The sequence below is a fragment of the Sorex fumeus genome, unplaced genomic scaffold, assembly GCF_029834395.1.
Source record: "Sorex fumeus unplaced genomic scaffold, SorFum_2.1 ptg000098l, whole genome shotgun sequence".
NCBI lineage: Eukaryota > Metazoa > Chordata > Mammalia > Eulipotyphla > Soricidae > Sorex > Sorex fumeus.
Genome location: NW_026606155.1, coordinates 379,402 through 392,909, shown reverse-complemented (window position 1 = coordinate 392,909; position 13,508 = coordinate 379,402). Strand labels below are relative to the sequence as shown.

The window sequence follows — 13,508 nt, the reverse complement described above, 5'->3', positions numbered from 1 at the left end:
GGTGGGGGATTCATCTCCCTCTCTGGCATAGGAAGAACATGGCTCTTCCGGGGACCCCCGGCTTAGACTGCATAAATTTATTTTACTAAAGTCACCTTATCTGCCCTTTGTCCCCTCCTAGGCCCACCTCGCCAGGATCTGCCACTCCAAGAACCCCCAAACTCCTTTCCCTTTGTCACCTGTCAACAATCGACAACCCCCACGCACTCCCCACCCCCCCGCAGAGTCTGAATTCTCCGGACTGTCACTAGTTCTTGTGGCCCTCTCGGGAGCCATATGGCACAGGATGAACCTCATTTTTTTTTTTTTTTGCTTTTTGGGTCACACCCAGCAATGCACAGGGGTTACTCCTGGTTCATGCATGCACTTAGGAATTACTCCTGGCCATGCTCGAGGGACCATATGGGATGCTGGGAATCGAACCCGGGTCAGGCCGCCTGCAAGGCAAACACCCTAACCGCTGTGCTATCACTCTAGCCCCTAACCTCATCGTTTAATCTATTAAATTGCCAGGACCTGGCTACTATACCCAAGTGTACTCCAGGCGCACTCAAGAGAATCCGACATCGTGGCTGGGGTTGATTTTCCTGAACTCAACAGCTCTGCCATGGCTGTGTAAGGAAATATATCCTGAACATTAAGGGAAAGGGGAATGCCTGTGACACGTCCTGAAACACTTCAGGGGGAAAAGGGATGAAATCAGGAAGAAAGGGAAGCCAGGGAAACGCGTCAGTCACTGGAAACGTGGCTGGCAGGATGGGAATTCTCTCCAGTGCCCTTGTGACCCACAAATCCGGAAATGTTTCAAAATGTGAAAGTTCAAGACGAAACGATTAAATACCGATACGTATGTCTGGCTATCAGAAGAACAAAGAGAAACAGGACCTCTCCCACTTGATTTCAGTGTAACCTAAAAGGGAACATTCAAAGTGGTTTTTCCCCACTTTAAAAAAAAACATTTTGGGGGGAGGCTTTACCTCCTGCCTCTGAAATTATTCATCCATCCTGACTGACAAAGATGTACCCCGCGTGAGTCTGCACCGGAAGTGGGTCAGAGCTTTGCTGGGGGGTAGTGACAGTGGCAGGGAGGTCCTGAGGGTGGTAAGGAGACACTTGAGGGAGTATTGAAGCAGAGTCCATATGCACAACAGGGGGCCGGGACTCCGGCCCCCAGAGGGCAGAGAATGAAGCCACACAGCTGGCAGCATAAGCCCCCACCGAGCACCCGGGGCCCCCGACCCTGCACCCTCAGGCCTCGGCCTTGATTTCCTCTCCTCTCCCCTAGCTCGTCTCCATCCAAGGCCCTAAGGGGCACTTCCGCTTCCCTCTTCCTGGCTGCACGCACACTGGTGTCCCGGGCACTGTCCCCGAGTGCAGTCCACCGAGGGTCTCTCCTCCCAGAGACCTCCCTCCCCCTCCTCCAGCCCCCCAGGAACATGAGTCACGCCTGCTCAGCTCCAGCTCTGCCTCCCACGCGCTGCCACCGCAGAGCAGCGCTGAGCTGTCGCCGGAGGACCTCCCGGCTCCTCCGAACTGTGCATCAACCTCAAAAGAGGATGACGAGTCGTTACTAGCTAAATCCAGTTTCTCCTGAAACCCCCAGGAACAGGAATTCCAAAAGGACAACCCACCGCAGAAAGGAGCCTCTTAAAATCACACGTGTTTCCCTCCACGGCTCCAAAGAAGCACAGCACGCAGAGATTCCTGGGGGGCGGGGGGGGGCGGGGTAATGCAGGAGAAAGGAGGTGGGCAGGAAGCCAGGCTGTTAGGGGAATCCACTTGCAGGCTCCAACAGCTCAGAGGCAGGAGCGCCTCCCTCAGGTCTAGCCGTATTTCTGCGATGGGAAGCACCAAGCCGGGTTCCTAATTCCTGTCCATAATCCACCACGGGCACGTTTCGTTCATTGTCCAAGTCAAATGTGCACAGTACGAAAAGCACCGGGCAAGGTTCTATATGGAAGAGAGAGAGAGAGAGAGAGAGAGAGAGAGAGAGAGAGAGAGAGAGAGAGTATGTGTGTGCATGCATGTGTGAGCATGTCTGTGTGTGTGTGCATGTCCGTGTGTGCGCCCACAAGTCTAGAGGACAAGGCTGGGGGCACCTGCAGGGACACGTGGAAGAACACCCCCAGCCCCGAAAGAGAGGGAGAAAACCAAAACTGTACCTCAGGAACTCAGCCTTCAGATGAATCAAATCATAATAGACAAAATATTTGTTAGAAAGAGGAAAATGAAAGGGCCAGAATCCATTCTGGACAGAAGGATGACATGGCAGCTCCCACAGCTGAGATCTGGCCCTGAGGCCTTGAGTAAGTATTCCTGAATCTTCCACGCCGGCTCACACCTGACTCTGAAGACATGAGACGGACTGAACACAGGAACTGGTCAGCCAACAATAAGGCACCCTCTGCCCTCCAAAAAAACGAAGGTAATCCCCAAATAAGTAACCAACAAAGCTCAAACCACCACATAACAGTGTGTGTGAGGAAAAGGAGAAGAGATCAGGAAAGACCTTCAATGGCAGGCACATCCTCCCCCAAGCCTCAAGCTGGTCCTGCACACTCTCACACACACACACACACACACACACACACCTCTGTGTGTGTGATTATATGTGTGTATATACATATAGAGAGATATAAATATATGCACACACGGCAGAGCCTGGCAAGCTACCCGTGGTGTATTCAATATGCCAAAAACAGTAACAATAATGGGTCTCATTCCCCTGACCATGAAAGAGCCACCAATATGGTCATTGGGAAGGATGAGTAAGGAGAGTCTGCTAAAATCTCAGGGCTGGGACAAATGGAGACATTACTGGCACCCACTCGAGTAAATCAATGAACGGGATGACAGTGATACAGTAATATGCACGCAAACACACAGGTATACAGTGTATCATCAATATGGAAGCTCTCACTACGGCCTGACTGCCCTGCCCCCCAAATGCTAACATCAGATGTCCAGTTCCATGTTTCATATGACTTAGAAACAATCCTTCAAAGGATGATTCAATGGGCTAATGCACTTGCTTTGCGTGAGAGAGGCCCAGGATTAGTTCCCAGAACCACATGGTCCTTTAAGCACCACTGGGAGCAACTCCACGCACCCTGCATTATCCTTCAAGTACCACTGGATGAGCCCCAAAAGCAAAACTCAAGTCAAAAATAAGTGGGATGAGAGAAAGAGAAAGAGAGAGAGAGAGAGAGAGAGAAAGAGAGAGAGAGAGAGAGAGAGAGAGAGAGAGAAGAAAAGCGCCTGCCATAGAGGCAGGCAGGGGGTGGGGGGTGGGGGGATGGGAGGGAACCTGAGGACACTGGTGCTGGGAAATGTGCACTGGTGGAGGGATGGGTGTTGGAACACTGTATGACTGAAATCCAAAATCCAATCATGAACAGCTTTGTAAGTGTCCAGCTCACAGTCATTCAATAAAAGAGTTAAGAAAATAAATAAATAAAATAAAAGAAGAAAATTCAGGTTAAATCGAGGTTAAAAAAAAAAAGAAGTGGGATGGGGGCTGGAGTGACTCAGCAGGAAGGGCACCTGCCTTCCACGCAGTGACCTGGATTCAATCCCCTGCACCACGTTCGGTCCCCTGAGCCCCACCAGGAATGATCCCTGAACAAAGAGCCAAGGATAAGCCCTGAGCAATGCTCACTATGATCCCCTATCCTTTAAAACAGCAACAAAAATTTAGGCCCAGGGACGGCACAGTGTATACCTCAAACATCTGAGAGGTGCCAAGTGCAACTGCCAAAACACTGATAGCATCTAAGTTACCTTCATTCCATACCCAGGTGGAAAAGTAAAACCTCTCTCACACTAGCCCAGACACAAATGCCACTTTTACTGCAGATCTAAGTGCACAAAACAAAACAAAACAAAAACAGTTATCAGAAGAAGAAGAAAATAACCTCATGCCCTGGGGGTAAGCAGAAACATCTTAAACAAGATACAAAAAATAAAACATTCATCAGAATGGGGGTGGGGGAACACACACAGGAGAGGCGGACTGCGATTAAAGGCAGGACTGTCCACCCAGTGATCTGACCGAGAGGGCAAAGGGAAGAGCAAGCCAGAGTGGAACTGGAACACAGCTTCTCCAGACCAGGAAGGAAAAGGCAGAGGTGCAAACTGGTAATGGGCGAAAGCCCTCCCAGTCCAGGTTTCAAAATGGCCAGTCAACTACAAGGAGCAGTTAGAGCAACGCAAACCCCCCCCCCCACACACACACACACCCCCCACAGTGGACCGCACCCCCGACAGCAGAGCTGCAGTGAAGACAGCGCAGCCAAACCGGGGGAGAGAACGAGCTGCTCGGAGCGCCTGCCTGCCCCACTGGCAACTACAGACTTAAGCTGAAACCACACGTGTCCACACACATCTTTCCATAACGTACAGATGTTTGCTGACAGGTACACCGGAGAATGCCCAGACCTGCAAAGGTCATTTAGGCCCAGAGCTGAAAAAAAATTGTCCTTAATCGTGCCCGAGACCTTTCCAGGGGTTACTTGCTCTTTATCAAAATCAGAACCTTCCAGGAGGCTCTCTCAATCTCCAAACATTCACTGACTGCACAAGAGCAGAGATAGAACGTGAAAAGATTGAACTGTCTCTGCCATCACCCGGGTCCCGCCTGACTTTATCGTGTTCTCAAGGCTTATTTCCCAGGGTTCTCTGCTCACATTCCCTCTTCAGAACTCTCCCGAGCATAGGACCTATCTTCTTTTCCTGTGGCCACTCAATACAGACCCTAGTGGTCAGTGAACGCTCTTCTCCACATCTACAGAGTTGAGATTTCCCAGCTGAATTTGGAGAAGCTCTGAATTACCTGGCAGCTATTAAGAGAAGCAGAGAGAGAGAGAGTCCTGGGGTTAAGGCACATGCCTTGCAAAAGGCCAACTAGTTCCATCCTTGGCACCACACGGTGCCCCAAGCACTGCCAGGTGCAGCCCCGTAGACTCCTAAGCACCATCTAGAGTGACCAGAGCACCCCTGGGGTGCTCCTGGCTCTCCCACCACTGCAGAGCACGAGCAACAGCGTTCTCTTCAGGCCCTTGTGTGGAACTACCTGTCCGGTTGTCCAAGACTCGCTGGGAGGGGCTCCCAGGCCTCCTGAGTAATACTTAGGGCACACCAAAAATTAATTAAAATGTTTTAAGATATCTTGGAGATGTGTCCCCATTCTCACGGGCGAGAAAATTAAAACAAGGTCTAGAAAGGTGCCCAGAACAGTTATTTAGAGATAAAGCCAAATTGTCACACAGATTGCTTTTCCTTTTTTTTTTTTTTCTTTTGGTTTTGGGGCCGTGATCAATTGTAAACACCACTGCACTCGGGCTGGAGCGATAGCACAGCAGTAGGGCTTTTGCTTTGCGCGCAGCCAGCGTGGCCGAGCTGGGTCGAGTTCGATTCCTCTGGCCCTCTCAGAGAGGCAAGCTACCAAGAGTATCTTGCCTGCACGGCAAAGCCTGGCAAGCTCCCCGTGATGTATTCAATATGCCAAACACAGTAACAACAGGTCTCAAAATGGAGACTTACTGGGCCCGCTCAAGCAAATCGATGAACAACAGGAGGACCGTGTTTCTTTGTTCTTTTGTTTTGGTTTTGGGGCCACACCTCACGATGCTCGCCTTAGGGCCTGGGGAATGGCTCTCCAACCCAGAACACACTCATTATTTGACACTGTTTAATCCGTGGTTTCACCAGTCGTGTCTGCCTCAACGATGCAGGATAGTCACCCTCACAACCCCAAGAGGCCGATGTCCCCTTCCCAGCTGAGCCCCCGAGAGTGCTCAGTGATCAAAGAGGGAGGAATTGGAGCTGGAGCAATATCACAGCGGGCAGGGTGTTTGCCTTGCATGCAGCCAACCCGGGTTCAACTCCCAGCATCCCACATGGTCCCCCCCAAGCACCGCCAGGAGTAATTCTGAGTGCAAAGCCAGGAGTAACCCCTGAGAATTGCTGGGTGTGACCCAAAAAGAAAAAAAAAAAAGATGGAGGAATCAGACCCTGACCAATACTTGTCCTTCATCAGTTTCGAAACACTACATCAAGAACTACCGTTCATCAGTTGTGCCGAGCCAAAAAAGCTTGAAATTGCGGGAATCCCAGCTGCCCTTGAGTAGCAGCTGTGCACCAGGACAGGTTCAGGGGAGGGGCAGTTTGAATGTGGAGCTCATCAATCACGTTAGTCCTGCCCCCCACACACACACACCCAGTGCTGCCAACAGACAGAGGGCAGAGACCCCAGGCCCCCAAATATCCCAAAGCATCAGAGAAGCCCTTCCCCATCTCCCCTCCACACGGAAGGAGCGCCAACACCACCCAAGGCCTTTCTTCCTTCCGTCTTTTAACCCCTCGGTTGTACATTAGAAATCTTCCTCTAATTATTCACCTATTTTTGCTTTTGTTTTCAACGGGTTTGCTGAGATTTTTCCAACTCCCTGAACAATTCCCAGATGTTTCAAACATCCTCCCCCCTTCCCCTCTCCCCCCCATACAAACACAAACACATACTTTATTGTCACCACTGGCCAGGCTCGTCCACAAGAACAACAAGGAAGCTTCTACCCATCACGGTCCCGGCGGTTCTGCAGTGCCCGACCAGTAAGTTCTCGCCCATCCCTCATGCTGCAGGATTCTCATGATGAGATCAGATGCCTCACAAAGAGAATGGATGGAGGCAGCATGGCTGGCCCCATGAGTAATGATCTTTGTAGCCCCCTAAATAAACAGTCATTGGCTCCACAAGACAGTCAGCATCTACGCACTTGGCAAACGTGAGCAATTTCTTGTAAGCTCTGAATTCAAACATTCAAGACGAAAGCAACCAATATCTCAGCCCTTCGTATCACCCTTCCATGCGCAGGGCCCGGGTCCTCCCCTGCCTTTGCATTTTATAAACCGTAACAGCCAAGGCACTACTGTCTCCTGAGCCTCAAAATTCAAACGGCTCAAGCCAAAACTGACGTCACTCGTGTCTTAGTTCTAGTAAGCACCGTAGTAACACCCTGGAGTGTACTTCTGCAGCGTCTTATGTAAAAGGTGTCGGCACTCTGCATATTAGAGACCAAACCAGCTAGAGAGATGGCTCGAAGGACTGAGTGCAAGCTTTGGGAGGTTCAGGGTTTGGGGGTTCGATCCTCAGTACTGCCAGAAGTGACACACATCACCTGCCCAACACACACACACACACACACACACACACACACACACAAAAGCACAGAGCAAGGAGTAGCTCCCAGGCACAGCCAGGTATAACCCGAAAACAAAAGAACGAAATAGGGTGCATGTCAACAATTCACTGACAAGTTCAAACAGGAAAGCTGTTCTGTACCTTAAAATCTGTTTTGCTTTGTTTTTTTTTGTTTTGGGGTCAGACCTGGTGGTGGTGCACAGGGCTTACTCCTGGCTCTGTGCTCAGGGATCACTCCTGGCCAACTCGGGGGGGGACAACTCGGGGGACCATCTGGGGGGGTCGGGGATCAAACCCATGTCAGTGGTATGCAAGGCAAACATCTTACCCACTGTATTATCACTCTGATCCCTATACCCTAAATTCAGCAATCTAGCAAAGGCCTTCCTATAAAACTGAAAATGCCATCAGCAAGATATAAGAAGTCACACTTCACTCTCTAGGCACACACTTCTGCACGAACAGTTCCACCTCTGAGATCCACATGCCTTTCCAGAGACGGGCAGAGAGCCCTGGGCCAGTGCGGGCTCTTACACTGCGCAGGAGAGTTCGTTTTCGAATGGGTTCTTAGGCAGCCCTGGTCAAAAGCCTGACTGGGCTATCAGATGCTTGAGACAGCACTGGCAAGATAAATGCACGATCCTCCAAGAATCGGACCTCCAGGATGACACGTACCCGCAACGGAGAGAACTTTGCCTCACATGCCCCAGGCTCTTCTCTGCCTGTTCCTATACGGCCTTGTGAAAACTGTTTCCCCATCACTTGTGACATGCAAATCATTTTCTCCTTCTAGGTGTCATTTTATGGAAGACTCCCAATGGTTAATTATTCTTCGGCCAGGAGGAAAGCCCACTTCTCCTGATTAATTGGTACACTTCCCTTCATTAATCAACGCCAACTATAATTAGCCCCACTTCCGCTTCTGCTCTGGCTAATAAAAACATTTTGCATGGCAGATGCTGGCCTTCAGTTTCTCATCCGAGTCCCCCGGCCGTCCCCTTCGCATGGCGCCGCTCGGAGCCTCTGCTTGGAGCCTTTGCCTTCCCGGGTGTCCTGAGCACCTGTCTAGTCACTGCAAGCTCTTTCCCAGCATAACCACTGCATTGTCACCTGTGGTTCTCTCCAGAGACGCTTCCCTCTCAGCAGGAAGGAGACCAACTAGCTTGCCGACCGTCCACAGGACCTGGGGCACATCAAGGAACCAGCAACAAAAGCACGGAAAGATCCAAGCTCACAGGATAAGGAGGCAGAGAACCAAGTCCACGAAGCTGCCTCAGCAAATCAGTCTTCCATGGCAAGCCAGAAGCGAAGAAGGACATAGGAAATGATGCGAAGAAATCTCTTGGGAGGAGCAGAGCAAACTTGACCGGTGAGGCACTTACATGCATTCGAACTAACCTCTTAAATACCCCAAAAGGAGAGGTCAAGGGCCTCCAGCTAAATCTCTGCCCCTGCTACCAACCTCTACCCATTCTAGGCAGGCCCTGATGCCACTTCCTCCAGGGGACCCTGGCGTGTGGAAGAGCTGGTTTGTGAGGACTTAAACATGTTTGTGCTGGGCCAGGCCCAAGAGAACCGAAGCAGGTCCTGGCTTTTGGGGAGCTTCAAGTCTCTCACTGGTACCAGGGAGCCATCTGTGAGAAAAACGAGTGTCTAGTAACCCCCCGAGAAAGCTCAGAGAATGCAATCAAGACTTGTGATGACAAGAGAAACACGTGGCATCCCTACTGATCCACCAAAGAAGTGAAAGACAAAGGTCCCTGCATACTGTGAGAGCTGTGACTGGCGTCCCACCAGGGAGTGCGGAAGGGGACGGACGGAGTGAGCCGTGGGGCCAGTCCCCGCAGACAGTGAGAGCGCCTTTACCCTCACAGGGGAAGGAAGTCCCTGCACAGGCCAGACTGCCGAGACAGGAGAGAGGGTGCAAGCAGGACGCCCGGGAGGGCCGGTATCAACAGACACAGACTCAGCTGGGAAAGAATGGGAAGATCCAGAGAGCTTCTGGGATAGACTCATTTCCTGCGGGGCCAGAAATGGAACTCGGGTGCTCGGTGGGCAAAGCAGGCACCCAGCCCTCGGAGCAATCTCCCCAGCCAGGTCGCATCTGTTTACCAGGCAAAAAGGGAAGGTCTGAACCTGAAGAATCAGAGGCCACCCACACATGTCTTCGGGGTTCACTATAGGCTAAAGTAGTTCTCCCTAAAAGCCACTGGGGACAGCCATGCAACACAAGAAGAGCGTGTGGGACATGGGACATGGGACATGAGATCAACCACCTCAGAGCTGTCCCACCACTCTGGACTGTCCCTTGGGTCTCTGACCTGCATCCGGGAGCCCCTGAGGATAAAATAAGGAAGGACCGGATGGACGGTGTCTGAGACATGGTGAGGACTCAAGCAGAGGAGTAGGAAAGCACCGGAAACATCTGGACCACGTAAGCGTCTTAGTGATAAACAGTTCCCTTCTCCCTGGGGCCACGAGTAATGACCACAGGCGGTTAAGGTCACCGGTGAGAGAATGTCTATGAAATACCTGCTTCACTCCACAAAACAAGCAGCTTGCAGGTCAGATCTGGACAGGGAGTAAGGATCTCAACACCACAAAGTCACCTCTCCTCTAAGGCAACACTTCTTACTGCATCCCACCATGAAAATCACGACTCACAAGCCCCACTTTGGAAAACACCCTCAAAAACTCAAGACAACAGGAGCCAGAGCAACAGGAGTACAGCAAGAGGGTGTTTGCCTTGCAGGTGGCTGACCCGGGCTCGATCCCAATATCTGTTATGGTCCTCCAAGCACCGCCAGGAGTAATTCCTGAGTGCAGAGGCAGAAGTAACCCCTGAGCATCACCAGGTGTGGCCCAAAAACAAAAACCAAAAAACCTCAAATGATAAAACTCAGCTAGGGCACAGCCACTGGGCTATGCAACTCCTGCTAAGCCTTAGGCGGTGGCAAGGGCCAGAACTCAGCCTTGGAGAAGAGCTGGTCACAACAAGGAGAAGTGAGAGGCCCTGGGGGCAGCTCAGGGACAACGGCATGGAACCCCAAGAGTCTGGGGTCTTGAGGTCCACAACCACACATGCACGTGCGACTCCCGTCACAGCAACACCAGTGACTCAGGGATGTCTAAAATGTGCATTTGTTTTAAAAGGGGGGAAAAATGTAGAAACACCCCTTACTAAAATAATTGCAAAAGGTTTGTTTCCCAAAAAATTTAATTTGATTAACACCCATCTTTAAAACAGATTTGGAGCCACAAGTCACTCCATTAACCCATGTCACCTCTTAAATGTTTACTGGGACCTATCTGCGGGGGCCACGACCAACAGAGCTGGTGGGGGCGGGGCTTCTAGGAGGTGTACAGAGGGACCATGCCGTGCTGGAATTGGGGGGGGATCAAAGCCATTTCCTTGGCCCTATAGTGACCATCATTAAAGCTGTATTTACTCCTTCTCCATGAACCAGGTGTATCAATACAGCACCTAGCATTCTACATATGTGCCACTGGTCACGAGCTTTAAAGACCACACCTTGCCAAGTAAACCGATTATTCCAGAATCCAGTTCTCCAAACCAGGACTACTCCTCAAATTATCCTACTGTCCAGAGTGCCCTTCAATACTGTCCTCAGCATCCCTCCAGCAAGGGTCCCCAGGACTGACCAAGGGGAGCCATGAGTGACAACTGCAGAAAAAAGGGGCAATGAGAGGGGGGAGGGGCAACTGGTAAGACAGGGAGGCCACAAGAAGTTAGGTCAGCAGGGGTGACCGTGGGGAAAAGGCTGAGAAACTCTGCTCTCTGCTGAGGACCAGAGCGCGTCCCACGCACCGCCAATAGTAAATCCCAAAGGCAGAACCAGGCGTAACCCCTGAGCATCGCCAGGAGTGGCTCAAAAGGGAGAGTGGGAAAGAAAAAGGAAGAAACTCCAGGGCTCATACCAACCCAATTTCAATTTCCTCAATCTTTTTGGGGGGCACATTAAAAAGTGGGGTTTCCGCCCCACCCGACCACTAAACTCGTTCTCCGTACTGGCTGGCACTTGAGAGGCAACAGCCGAAGGGGCCAAGGTGCAGCTTCCCCACCCGGAGCCTCGTCCCCGCGGGGCCCTAACTCCCCTCGGGAAAGTGGCAACCCGCGGTGCGGAGTACGGACGGGGCCTGCGGGCAGGACAGCATGGGATGAGCCCTGGGTAACATCTGCGGCTCGGAGACAGAGGCGCGGGAGCGCGGGGGGCAGCAACGCAGGCAAATCCAACGCGTTCAAGACCGACACGGATTGCCCCCACCCCGCCGCCTCGCACGCCGCATGCACAACTCCTCCCGGGAGGGCTCCGTGGGGGGCTGGCCTGGCACCCGAACGTCGACTGGACGGACGGGCGGAGACACGGCCTCGGTCCCCCAGGCCCCCGAGGCTGATCACCGGCCGATCCACGCGAGCCACCCCGGGCACCCCGCCCGGGCCCCCGAAGGCTGCACCCGCAGCCCCGCGGGGTGGCCCCCGCCGCCGCAGGTCCCCCCCACCACCACCCCGGGGGATGTCCCCGAGCGCCGGGCCCGACCTGTCAGCCCCGCGGGCTCCCCGCGCGCCCCGCTACGTGCCGGGGCGGACGGAGGCGCCGATCGGGGCCCCGGGAGGTGGGCGGGGGGGAACCGGGGCCCCGCAGGCCGCGCGCCCGGGCCCCGGGAGGCCGCGCCGGCTGCGCGCTCGGACCCCGGCCGGGCGGCGGCGGCAGCAGCGGCGGCGGCGACGGCGGCGGCGAGCGCGGGGCCCCGGCGGCGCCGGCTCCCGCCCGGGACACAAAGCGGCGCCGCGGGAGCCCGCCTCACCTGCAGCCCGGGGCGCCGCGGCCTTCGAGAACCATCGGAGCGCGCTCCGGCCGCGCGCGCGTCACAGCCCGGGCCTCCCGCCGCCGCCCCGCGCCGCCGCCGCCGCCGCCGCCGCCATTTCCTCGCGCTCGCCGCCGCCGCCGCCGCCTGGTCCCCGCTGTCAGGTTACTCCATTCACCTGGGCCCGGAGCCGCCCGCGCCGCGCCGCGCCGCGCCTCGACCCCTCCCGCCCGCGCCTGCGGAGACTGCGCAGCGCCCGGCCCGCCCGCCGCCCGCGCGCCGCCCGCGGCACCGGCGTAGCGCCGCTCCGAGAATGCCACCCGCGCCCGCGCGCCCCCGCCGCGCGCCCGCATGAGAGCGCGCCGCTGATTGGCCGCGGCGCGCCGGTGAAAGGTTAAGCCCGGCGCCCCAGCCACTCAGGAGCCGGGAGACAGCGGGCGCCGGCCGCGGGGGCGGCGTCGGAGGCCCGGCCGCCGGCCGGGACCCCGCGCGCCTCGGCCTGCGTTGCGGCCCGGCGCCTGCACGGCCCCCGCGGGGTCGCGGCCGGCGCGCTCGCGCGGAGCTGGGGCAGCCCCGGGTTCCAGGCGTCGTGCCCGCTAGCAGCGTTGCCCCCTCGGGCGCTCCTTACCTCCCCCTCCCCTCTGTCGGTCCCTTGCAAGTGGTCCCCGGCTCTGGCGCTGACCACCACCCGACCCTCCGCACCCCAGAACTGGAATCGCTCCTGCCCCGGGAGGCAGTGGCCCCGTTTATGGAAATCGGTCATTTGAGTAGGTCGCAGCTGTGCACGCAGCCTTGTGACCGTGACTGAACAGCAGGGATGGAAGTGCAGTCAGCGCCAGCCCAGACTCCCTGCCCTGAGCCCAGGACAGGCCTTGCTTCCAGATGATTCCCCACCAGTTCTCTGCGTTCACCTAACGACGCGCAGGACAGCACCGTCCGTCCCCGCTGGCCTTGTGCCACCCTGCCCTGCGGGCCCTTCTCAGAAATCAGAAAGTCAGATGTCGGTTTTCTGTACCCCCGAATATTCCTAACGATTTCAGTGACGACCGGCCGCAGTAATACAGTAACTTTTGGATACGTTGTGGTCAATATGTTTCATTTCATTTCTTTTGATTTTGTTTCAATGTGATCGTTTGAATCTCCCAGGACTGACAATACCCTTCGTGTTGCACTTTGAAGTTTGGTGACTTAGAGACCTAGGGATCTTTTCCCGGACTCTGAGAGGTGTAACTGCCCGGGTGGAGTGGGTTGACGGATACATAGTTGCAATCATGTTACTGTCTATGGTATACAAAGTTTTCCTAAAGAAACAGTAACACCAGCAACAAAGCCGCTACTAAGTGAACAATGGGAAAGTGAATCGAGGTCGTCTAGCTTCCGCCTGGTGTGTTCTACCAGGAACTACCGTGCTCACATCCGGTCATGTATTCTGTGACAAATTGGCATGAAGTTTCACCTAAACAGAGACTGGACTTAGACTGCT

General features: G+C 54.4%; 1 protein-coding gene across 2 annotated transcripts in view; it reads right to left on the bottom strand.

Moving 5' to 3' along the window:
* Nucleotides 1-12,164, bottom strand: part of DICER1 (dicer 1, ribonuclease III) — a 72,140-nt gene extending 59,976 nt beyond the window's left edge. For both annotated transcript variants that reach the window (XM_056133330.1, XM_056133332.1), the window contains exon 1: nt 12,026-12,164. The gene's annotated coding sequence lies outside the window, so the exon portion shown is untranslated. The remainder of the gene's footprint in view (nt 1-12,025) is intronic.
* Between the last annotated feature and the right edge of the window lie 1,344 nt (nt 12,165-13,508).